The following is a 10,325-nucleotide window of genomic DNA, read 5'->3' as shown; positions in this document are numbered from 1 at the left end:
GGTGTGGTTGTAGCTTGCAACCAACTGAACATCAATCATTTCCCTCCTTACTCTACGATGGCCACTAGAAAATATGAAAGGCCCTCTGGTTTGTCAGGGATGGACTTTCTTTGGCTTATAAGAAGTTAGCTAAATATTCTTATTTGTGGTGATGTTATTTTTGACATATGAACTTTAGCTGATAATCATAGTTTTTAAAACACAAGATTATAAAAGATCATAAAGGATCATCCAAGATGGTGTAAGCAAGTCCCAACAAACCAATGACCTTCTGAGAACATCCGCTTTGAGTGTTTATGTATGTGTTTATGAGTGTTTGGTGTGTCGTGTCACACACTCAGAGGCTGAACTTGTCTAAAAAGAGACTGACTTTTGAAATAGAATTTAGATTTCAGGCGATCACCAGCGCCCTCACTCCCCCTCGCTCCTCTGGCTGTCTCGGTGACCTTTTCGAAGGTATTACACCTGGAGAGTTCAGAAGATGATTTGTCTCATGCACTTTGCTCTGGAATATTTAAACAGTGACAACGGCGTCGTTCCCATATGAGCACTTGCATGAGGCTGATAAGGTGCGGGCGGGAAAAGGGCAGCTGTGGGTGAAAATGTCACGCGTTGCCCCTTCTTAAAGGCGGCTAGCGCGGTTCCAGCAGAAGTTGACGAGGGCTGGAAAGGAAAAACAAACATGAAGAGCTGATGAGTGATGCGTCTCTTAATGACACAGAATGAGAGCACTTGAATGAAACCTTTAGAAACCCAGTGATAACGAACATGTCGAGATCATTGTAATCACTTCAGAGGCACCTCTTTTTAACTCGAAGCTGTGTAGGCAGTGTGCTCTGGCCCTCCCTTGTCTGCTGTGCGAAGGAACAGGTGGCAGGGTGTGCAGTTTATGGTTAATCATCTTTAAAATCTATTAATGATTACAAGCGAGCGCTAAAACGACCTACAGTGGCAGCCTCACGACTCCATAACTCAGATATCTAAGTGTCCTAAAAACACCGGCAACCAGACAGTCACACATTAATACTGCAGCTCCTGTGTGCGCAGAATTGCAAAGCACATCTGAAGTTACATTCGGGTATCCTGCCAGGTTTCATATCATAACAGAGACAAAAGGAGTTGAGCTTTTTAACAACCCCAGCTGGGACAATAAGGGTGGAGGGTAATGCAGAACAAGCTGTCTATTTTTCCGGTGTGGCTTGTTTTGTTTTTGTTTTTGTTTTTTTGTTTTTTGTTTTTTGTTTTTTTTTCAAAGATAAAGAAAAGATTTTAAAAAGTCCAAATTTCCACAACATAAATGTCATTTTTTTAAAAAAAAAAAAATCATCTGCCTTATGTATTATATCTTCTGTAAATGTTGTCTTCCTGCCTAGTATTCTAAATGTCTAAAGCCTGTCACAATATCAGATTTTCCAGATCATATTATCATCTCATCAATATCATGACCTCCGCCTCCGACGCCAGTTGGTCAATATACTACGATGATGAACTATTAAAGATCCGCAAAAGCCAAACATCTGCTGGATATTTACAAGTTATACGCAGATCATTTTTTGTATATCATGGCTATCTTCAGTACCAATGAATCACGTCTTACAGAGACATTGTGTGTTTCTTATTGATCAACTCCTCCTAAACACTCCTTTTTAAGTTCCGTTCCGCTTGTGTCATATCTTAAAGTCTTGCACATACGCTCCACTGTAGGCGCAAGCATAACAAGAAACAACTTGCAGTTGACTGCAGTGTCATCTGCAGTGTGGCTGATGGGCAGCTCTGCTGTCCTGTGGACACCGAGGGAGCTACAGCACCACCCACAACTGAAAAGCATTTGATCAGAGTGATGGCAGCTCAGCTGGAACTGTCGACATACAGTCCGTCCCTCGTGTTGAATTGTCCCTCCTGTCTACACGGTTGACCGCCTGCAGAGATGGCCTGATCTGTTCTGGCTTTGTCAAGGAAAGCAGAACTTGAGGAGGGAGACGCCATTAAAAATGAAAACTTGAAAGTGTTCTTACTGTGATTTGAGAAAGAGGATAATGTGACTTGAATTATAGCAGTAAAAGAAAAGTCAAAATGATGTCTGTTTTTTTTTCCCCACCCTCATATCTACTGGCCTTTCTAGTACTAAATTAACAGAACGTTTCTTTGGTGATTAAACTAAGAACCAGACAAGGTTTCACTAGTGACAGAGAAGTGAGACAGCTGAGACGTGAGTGTCTCAAAGAATCTGGGGGTGCCAGTGGATTGTACAGGTGGGAGACTTGCTTAAAATTCAAAATGGGGAACTACAGAGCAAAGCTGTCAAGATGTGGATGTGCGGAGGAGTCGGGTAATGCAGAGGAGAGGAGCCTGAAAAAGAAAGAAGTAACCCTGCTGCAACATCAAGAAATCCAACTGAGCTAAAGGGAGCTCACCTGCTCAGGTTTCTGAAGGTAAAGCAGCGGAGACTGAGCTGGAGAGGAAGAAGAAGAAGAAGAAGAAGATGGCCCAGGCCCTCTCTTTGTGAGTTGTTTTGTCTGTTTTGTCATGTTTTGTCTTTGAATCTCATTGTGTTTGCCGATATGCTTCATGCCTAATAATTTCATTTGTCAGCAAACGTGCTACATGTGTTTTCGGAGATGATGTGACTCCAGCCCTGGCTTCTCTTTGTGTGGTGTTTGCTAGGTTTCATAATCCCACTGAATGACAATAATAGTGTCTTGGACAGTCTATTAACAATTACCAAAACTCAGTCTGAACTTCTGTGTGAATGAATTCCCATCTCCTTCCTTCAAACACATGAACGCACACGGCCTCGCTGTATAAGATGAGATAAAATTTTCTTTATTGTCCCACAATGGGGAAATTCACATTGTTACAATGGCAAAGTGGATAGTGAAAAAACAGACAAATTTACTGTAAGTAATAAACAATTTACAGGTGCGGCCTGGTCTACATGAAAACCAAACTGCACATCACAATTAGAGAAGGAACAGCAGCAAAGAAATTTGTGTCACAGTTAATGACGGTCTCAATTAGTGAAATTTAACTTCGGAACCGACTTCAAAAGGTGAAAGTTTTGGGTTAGATGAGGGGACAATTATCCACTCCTGAGGGCAGTTTTCACACCTTGTTCGGTATCTTGGCGAAACTATCAGACTTAACTCCAATCTGCTGGCCTAATTAGCCTCATTAAAATCCTACAAATGCAAATATCCAATTAATGCAGCATACTGTGGACAAAGGAGGTGGACGTCCTGGAGACAATGCAAGATTTTTCCTATTGAGGTCTTCAAAGTGGGTCCAGCTGGGGCTAAGCAGAGACAAGAACAAGAATTCATCCTTTTGATAATATTCTCTCAAACACACCGGCTGCCACAAATGCCATTAAATGTCAGTTGCCTGTTCCTGGGCTTGACAAGACACACACACACACACAGACACACTTTCTCTGCCTCACCTTAAAACGCTGTTGGAAGGTCACACAAAAGAGGATCAGGGTTTGAGTCGGCCATGACGAAATGAACCAGCTTTTCATTTAATGGCGTTCAGAGAGAACACAATAGGGAACAGTGAGAGGACAGAATGGCTGGCGGACATTTGCAGCGTGGCTCGTGCATGATGGGATGTCACAGTTCTTGCGGCAGGAAGTCTGCTCTTATGGGAAGCATGTGGCACCCACATGGCTCTGCTGTTGGGCTGGTTAGGTTAACAACAAGGGACATAAACAAATACCAATATGGCAGACATTGCGTGAAAGTCACTCAAACACCCCTCCATCATACTTAAGAATTTTGTCCTTATTTTAGCTTTAAATAATGCAAAGGTCACATATCTCTTTGCAAGAAACTGTCTAGAAAATTAATTGAACAAATTAAAACATGACTGCTTTATTTCCCAACACAACGGTGTAAATACTGTATCAAAGTAAAAACGTAAACTGCTCACTGTGGAATATCAACACCTCCTCGCCATCACCTCTCTGTGTGACCATGAGCCCTGAGGCAGGTGAAAGTCCAGATGTGGTTGTTAGGGGCAGCTGGATCTGTTTCTCAGGTATTAGCCAAGGATCACTGCACAAGGACAGAGAGCTCTTTCACACACACACCCACCCACCCACACACACATGAATGCAAAAACATGTAACTTTGCTCAAATCATTTGAACTACAGTATTTCATTTCTCTTCTCTAAGAGTCTGCAGACTGCTAACAGCAAGTGAGCGTGTCGGAGGCTGTCAAAGAAAAACCACTCTCAGGACCCGTGACACACGCCGAATGAACTGATACCAGTTCAGTTTGTCAGGGAGGTACTGCTCAATATAAAGGTCAGCAGAATGAAGCTATTTCTGTTGAGGAAAAAAATGACACGAGGGGTGCTGGGAATACCAACCTCTGTACACTTGAGTAAATCACATACAGACACAGTATAGGAGGGAAGGCAGGAAAGGGGGGAAGAAGAAGAGGATCGGGGCAGTCTGTCTGTTTCAGCTCAGCAATCAGAACTCAGCTTCTCGGCACTCTGGCTTTTCAAATTGACAATTTTCTCAAAGTGTTATCCACAAAGATGAGAGTGTGTTTTAGGCCTGGAGAGATGGCTATCTAGACAAATAAATAGGTATGCACACAAACACACACATATACATATATATACACACAGTATGAACAATTGCACAGGAAGCAGAGGTGTCGAAGTTGAAACAATTGGTTTCTTGAGACAGAAATGAAGGCAGACAGAACACACACACCCCTCTCCGTCCTGTCTCTGTGGCGCTAATTGCACCGTGTGAACATCTTTCCATCTCTTTCATCCATGATAACGTCTGAAGCACAATCCTGTCAGACTACGCAAGATTTCACTTTTTTTCACAACAAAGAACCAAAAGCAGGGAAAGTAAAATAGATGCCGGCACTCCCTCTAGCGGTCGAACTCTTGAATAGCTCAGTATGAGGCACATAAAAGGTGTAACACCAGTATGAATACACTTAATTCTACTGATTTCAAATCATATTGGTAGAGAGAAGAGAGTAGAACAGAACAGTTGTTTGACAGATCATAATATAATCTCTATCAAATTTGTGTTTTGTCTCTTTCTTGACAAATGAATTACACTCTAAATATGAGTGTGGGGAGGAAGAGAGTCTGTGACCACTAGTAAGATTGATTAAACATGAGCTGATTCCTCCTACACAGTTAAAATTAAGATTTCTCAGCTGAACATATGACAGACATTTCCCATTTGTGATACTGCTGGAGATAATATTTCCATTTAGTTACTCTTATACACTCTTAGACACTTACTTATTTTTATATTATACTTACTTTAATACACTCTTATATTATACTTACCTACTATTACACTTACTCTAATACTTATTTAAACTACACACTAACATACTGCTTTCCCACTCATTTGCGCACACGAATCACCTGTAGGTGTGCATGACTAACGTAGCCATTACACACAAAGGCTGAGCTCAAGGTTTTCACTTCTGCTGATCAATACACTCACCCACCTTTTCTGACACTCCAGACACATCTATAGATATTGGCGAATGTATGAATAATTTTAAGTTAAATGAACTTAAATTAATTTGAAAGTTTTTGTCACACCACACCTCTTTTACCAATCCACTGAGTTATAAGAGGCCCTCGCAGTTGCAGAGTACTGGAATATCTGCTTTTAAAACTATAGATAAGCTTTTTTTTTGTTTTGTTTTGTTTACTTTCTATAGGCTACCTTAGCCTTTAAAATAATAATAATAAAAAAAATAAAGGAATTCTGACATAGTCATTCATACACATGTACAACCAGACAGAAAATAAAAACATAAAGAAAGAAAGAACAAAAAAAATCATCCACTTTTACTTTTAACAGCGCAACTGTGTAAAATGCAAATAAAAATAAATAAATAAAGTACTGCGACATTTTAATTGGTGAGGATGTGTTGTGGTTTGATGCATGCCGGGAACGTAAACGCCCATGACCGCGGCTACGTTCAACGCGTAGTCAACGTCAGACCGCCGTGCTGACTGTTCATTTCCGACCGTACTGCGACAGTTACTGCTGCTACGTGAATTCAAGGAACTGGACTTTTTTGTTTTAATATTTGTGAGGCGTAAGACGTTTAACCTTAACAGGTTCGACGGACATTTTAAGGCGCCAGCTGGCTGTCCGCTAGCTTACTTTTCCTCTATGGTGGAGGGGTTGTTTGGTAGCAGCGGAAACTGTTCTAATGTTAGCTTTGCCTGCTTCCTATGATAGAGCCTTTTCTCACTCTAGTAGATTTATTTAAGCAACAAAATATCACTGTCACGAGTTTCACCGCCTGAGAGAGAGCACACCGGGACCTCGACTGAGACGACAGGGTTCTGCGAGGCGGGCTCTCCGTGTGCAGGGAGAGAGGAAACGCCGCCCAGCCGTTTTTCTCTGGTAAGTTCATAAATTTGACCACATTGGCCCTCAGAAGGACACTTTGGGTAATGTTGGCCAATTAGGGGACATTAGTCCAGACGTTACAGACCACCGATCAAAACAGAATTCAAACGCAATGATTTGGAAGTGCAAACATTGGGCTTTTAGCTGTGAAAAGAGAGCACAGCTGTTTAAACATTATAGGAAGTTACGCGAGAACGGAGCCATTTCCTTGTTTACATCAGGAGTGTTTGTGCGCGTTTAAAGCGCTAAATGCAATTGCTGACTCTTGCTCAGAGAGCGAGTTTTTCCCCACTCACCTGCATTCTGTGCCTCTTAAGAGTAAACCATAAGGTCAAATGCCCTTATAAAGACTGTGACTTTGAAAGCAGCGTTTACTCCACGTTTAAAGCACACAAGATGATGATGTTTTAAGTCGTGATGGTGATGCTGCACAAAAACAAATGTCAGATGCAGATGATATTGAAGACAAAGACGAGGTCGGTGAGGTAACCAGTGACAGAGCTTCAGTGTCAAGAAATTCTGCAGATTCTTTTCAGCCAGCAGCATGAGGTATGTTCTGGTTTCTTTCACATGCGAAATAAAGAGTCCCATGATAAGCAGATGCGAGGGGATCCTGGATTGGGTCGGTCTTATGGTGTGAAAGGAGCATGTCCCTTGACTCAAAATCTTAAGCACTTTCATGTGGTGAGTGGGTACCCTCCATTGTTCCAACAGAGGTGTCACTGTGTCTTTCAGACCTGATGGCAAGAGTTGTTTCACACTCGATGTGCTGAATCAGGCCATCAGGTTCTTTAAGTACACATTTAGTGACAGAACAGATCGACCTCAGGCGATTGGATTTTCCACCAGAGGGACAGTTGGTGGAAATGTCCATTGTCCATGTCCCGAAGCCACTTTGTTGTTTTCTTTTTCTCACTATTTAAGGTTCACACAACACCTTGAAGATATTAACTGGAATAACCGGGGAACTCAAACAAATCTGAATTGTCGACTGCTTCCCTCCTCATTCTCATCATCTTCTTCACGAGGTTGCCGCCTGGATCCACTGGGCTGTGGTTGGTCACTTTTCGTCTGTTGTCAGTGTTTACAGGACGTAGTGTTACTCATAGCATGCAATCTCGTGAAATAGCGTGGTTGTGTCTTTAAGAAGAAGAAACTGAGATCTTTCAGGATGTGTTTGGATGTTTTTTCCAGTCCATGTTCATAAATGCGTACCTTGTGTACGCTGAATGACTTGACTGCAGTGACATGAGTCTTTTTTGTGCAACTTTCTCATTGTCTGTCATTTTGACAGAAAGGGTCTTAAAAATTCTGTAACTCTTGTTGCCCATTGTTTTAATTTTTAAAAATAATAGCGAGACACAGGCTATTCAACAGAATGCATAGCATTTAATCGCTTGCCCCTTAACATAATCTGCAGCTGGCAGCTGAATGTTATCAGTATTACTTGATAGTCCACCAGAAAGTCACCAGATAGTTTACTTAAAGAATAGCACTTTGACCACTTCCTCGTATGTCACCAGATCTAGTTGATCGAACACTGCAGAATAGAAGAGGAACAGTAGGTTACAACGGCATCAGCTATAAAGGACAAACACAGTGGAAGATCAGGGATTAATTAGAAGGAAATGTAAACTCTAAGGCCACTAAACTCACTTGTTAATATGCAGTCAGTGGTCAAATCAACACACCTGTATAAAGTTAAGCTTAAAAAGATAACGTGAAGGTTCAGTTTACTGCAGGACTGTTGCCGTGCCGTAAATAAAAAAACATGTCAACTAAGTGTACATACTTCACAACAGTGTGAACACAAATCTAATAGAGAATCAGAGGGGATAAAGGCAATATTATAGAGATGAACATTAATTTCAGTTTTGTCCCTGTGGCTTCAATCAAATGTGCTCAGTTTGATGGGTATTTAATATATAGAGCGGAGTTATTCAAATGATTCCATAAAGTACACCAACCGCTAGCTCAAAGAAACAACAAGCAGACTTGAGGAAGGTCAGATATCTTGAGAAAGCATTAAAACTTGCTTATTTGCACTAACCTCGGTCAGAGAGAAAAACATAACTAAGCTGAGCTGACTAGTGTCTCGTCTATTCCTTTTCGCCTGCTTTGATGATGAGGTTCATGCCCATGACAAACAGGATGGGGGAGCCATTTGTCTGAGTAACATACACATCATGCCGGTGAAGTTGCCATTGGAGACCAGAGCTTTTTTTTTTTTAATTATTTATTCAGTTGAGCACAGAGGCTTTTTCTCTGCAAAGTGCCAGGAAACTGAAAGATTTAATCAAAGTACAGGAAGTCTCTGCTTTTATTTTTATTTATTTATTGATACACGTTTCAACGAATATAAATTAAAAAATAAAAGTTATTCCATGTGCAGGACAATAGCCAGCATGTTGGTTTCTTGTCTTCCATCTGTCAGCCCCCATTTAGGTCGAAAAAAAAAAAAAACAAGAAAAACTGATGTGCAAAGAGGTGGTTGTTGACAGACTTCTGAATGTATCAAACATTAACAACTTGCAATGTGCTGTAACTGTGATTTTTACACTTTTGTCAGGTATATATCACACTCACCAGAGGATGAACTTCAGCAGAGAAAGTGGGAAAAGCGAGCGGAAAGACTCTGTCAGCTGAGATCTTCAAATCACGTCTCATCTGCCCTGCAGCTGACAAAAGTGAGCCAATTAATACGTGAACAAAGTTCATTCCAACACATCTTTGTTTGTTAGGGTCAGTGAAGAATGTATGACTAAATGCTCCATAAACAGCCCCGTATGGCATGCATGTGTGCTCTAAAAACCTCATAATCACCAGAGGCAATTTCATTTCTCTCCTCTGGGATTAACCTCAATGAAGCATGCTTTCCCGACAGAGCGTATGGAGATCACTTCTGACCGAGGAGATCAAGACGATCAAAACCTTTCATCGCCAAGGACAGCTTCTTTGGACCGTCTGACAGTTTCTTCAGACGGGTCAGTCTCAGGTGGCTACCTGAAAGGGAGACAAGAGTATGGGCTGTGACCGCTTCAATACCGGTCATTCACATCCACCTCTTCTACTCCCAGGTCAGGCGTCCGACGAAGAGTTTGCACTCGTTGCGGTCACAGCCGAGCCGAGCCGAGCCGAGAGGCTTCTCTCTGTAATAGTATTGTTTGGCTGTTCTGTTTCTCACATTGTCACAACAAGAACAAACTAATACGTAATCGAACTCGTCCCCTTAACTTAAACATTAGAGTACAAGATTTGTGACAGAGTCATGTAAATATCTCTCCTTGATAATTGGCGATTATGTCATCAACAGCCATGACAATGTGTGTGTGTCCCGCCTGCTGGAACAGTGTCAGGGCTCTTTGTCTCACACAAATATCCTCACGTACATATACACACAACATAAACATACACACTTGTATATGCGGTGTTATTTTATGTGTGTTTATTTTCTGTACAGAGGTCAGTTCATATGGTGCTTAAGTATGTTATTGTGATAGTATGTTGTGTATGTCAGGTTATTCTGTGTGTTTATGAACTTACATTAATGTTATTGTATGTATGTTGTGTTGTATGTCGGTAAGTGTGTTATTAAATGTGTCTATGTTATAGTATGTTCTTCGTGTCATGTTATTGCGTGTTTAGGTACTCGCATACACACATACTCACACAGATACATCCATACATATTATTGTATGTGTATGTTACAGTATGTTTTACATGAACGCTTCCATGTGTGTGGAGGCACATGGACATCATGAGCTTTGAAGCACCATGTTAACCAGGCACGGAGCTGACAGTAAAAACGTGCTGCTGTGGTCTCTTTTTCATTATGGAGATGTGCAAACAAGGTTCTGTGTGTAGTGTTGTCAGGCTAACATGTAGGATGTTCAGAGTGTGGTCTTCAA

The 10,325-nt window shown here is 41.3% G+C and overlaps 1 long non-coding RNA gene across 2 annotated transcripts; it reads right to left on the bottom strand.

The window, feature by feature from the left end:
* Positions 1-3,260: 3,260 nt before the first annotated feature.
* Positions 3,261-4,300, bottom strand: LOC124055518. 2 transcript variants are annotated; one of them, XR_006842692.1, is made up of 3 exons: positions 3,928-4,300; positions 3,440-3,509; positions 3,261-3,292 (listed from the first exon to the last, which is right to left on the bottom strand). It is a non-coding gene; the product is annotated as an uncharacterized LOC124055518 (long non-coding RNA). The 2 variants fall into 2 exon arrangements; XR_006842693.1 differs by having other exon boundaries at positions 3,440-4,300.
* Between the last annotated feature and the right edge of the window lie 6,025 nt (positions 4,301-10,325).

This window comes from Scatophagus argus, chromosome 24 (assembly GCF_020382885.2).
Source record: "Scatophagus argus isolate fScaArg1 chromosome 24, fScaArg1.pri, whole genome shotgun sequence".
Lineage (NCBI taxonomy): Eukaryota > Metazoa > Chordata > Actinopteri > Scatophagidae > Scatophagus > Scatophagus argus.
This window is presented reverse-complemented; position numbering and strand designations above follow the sequence as displayed.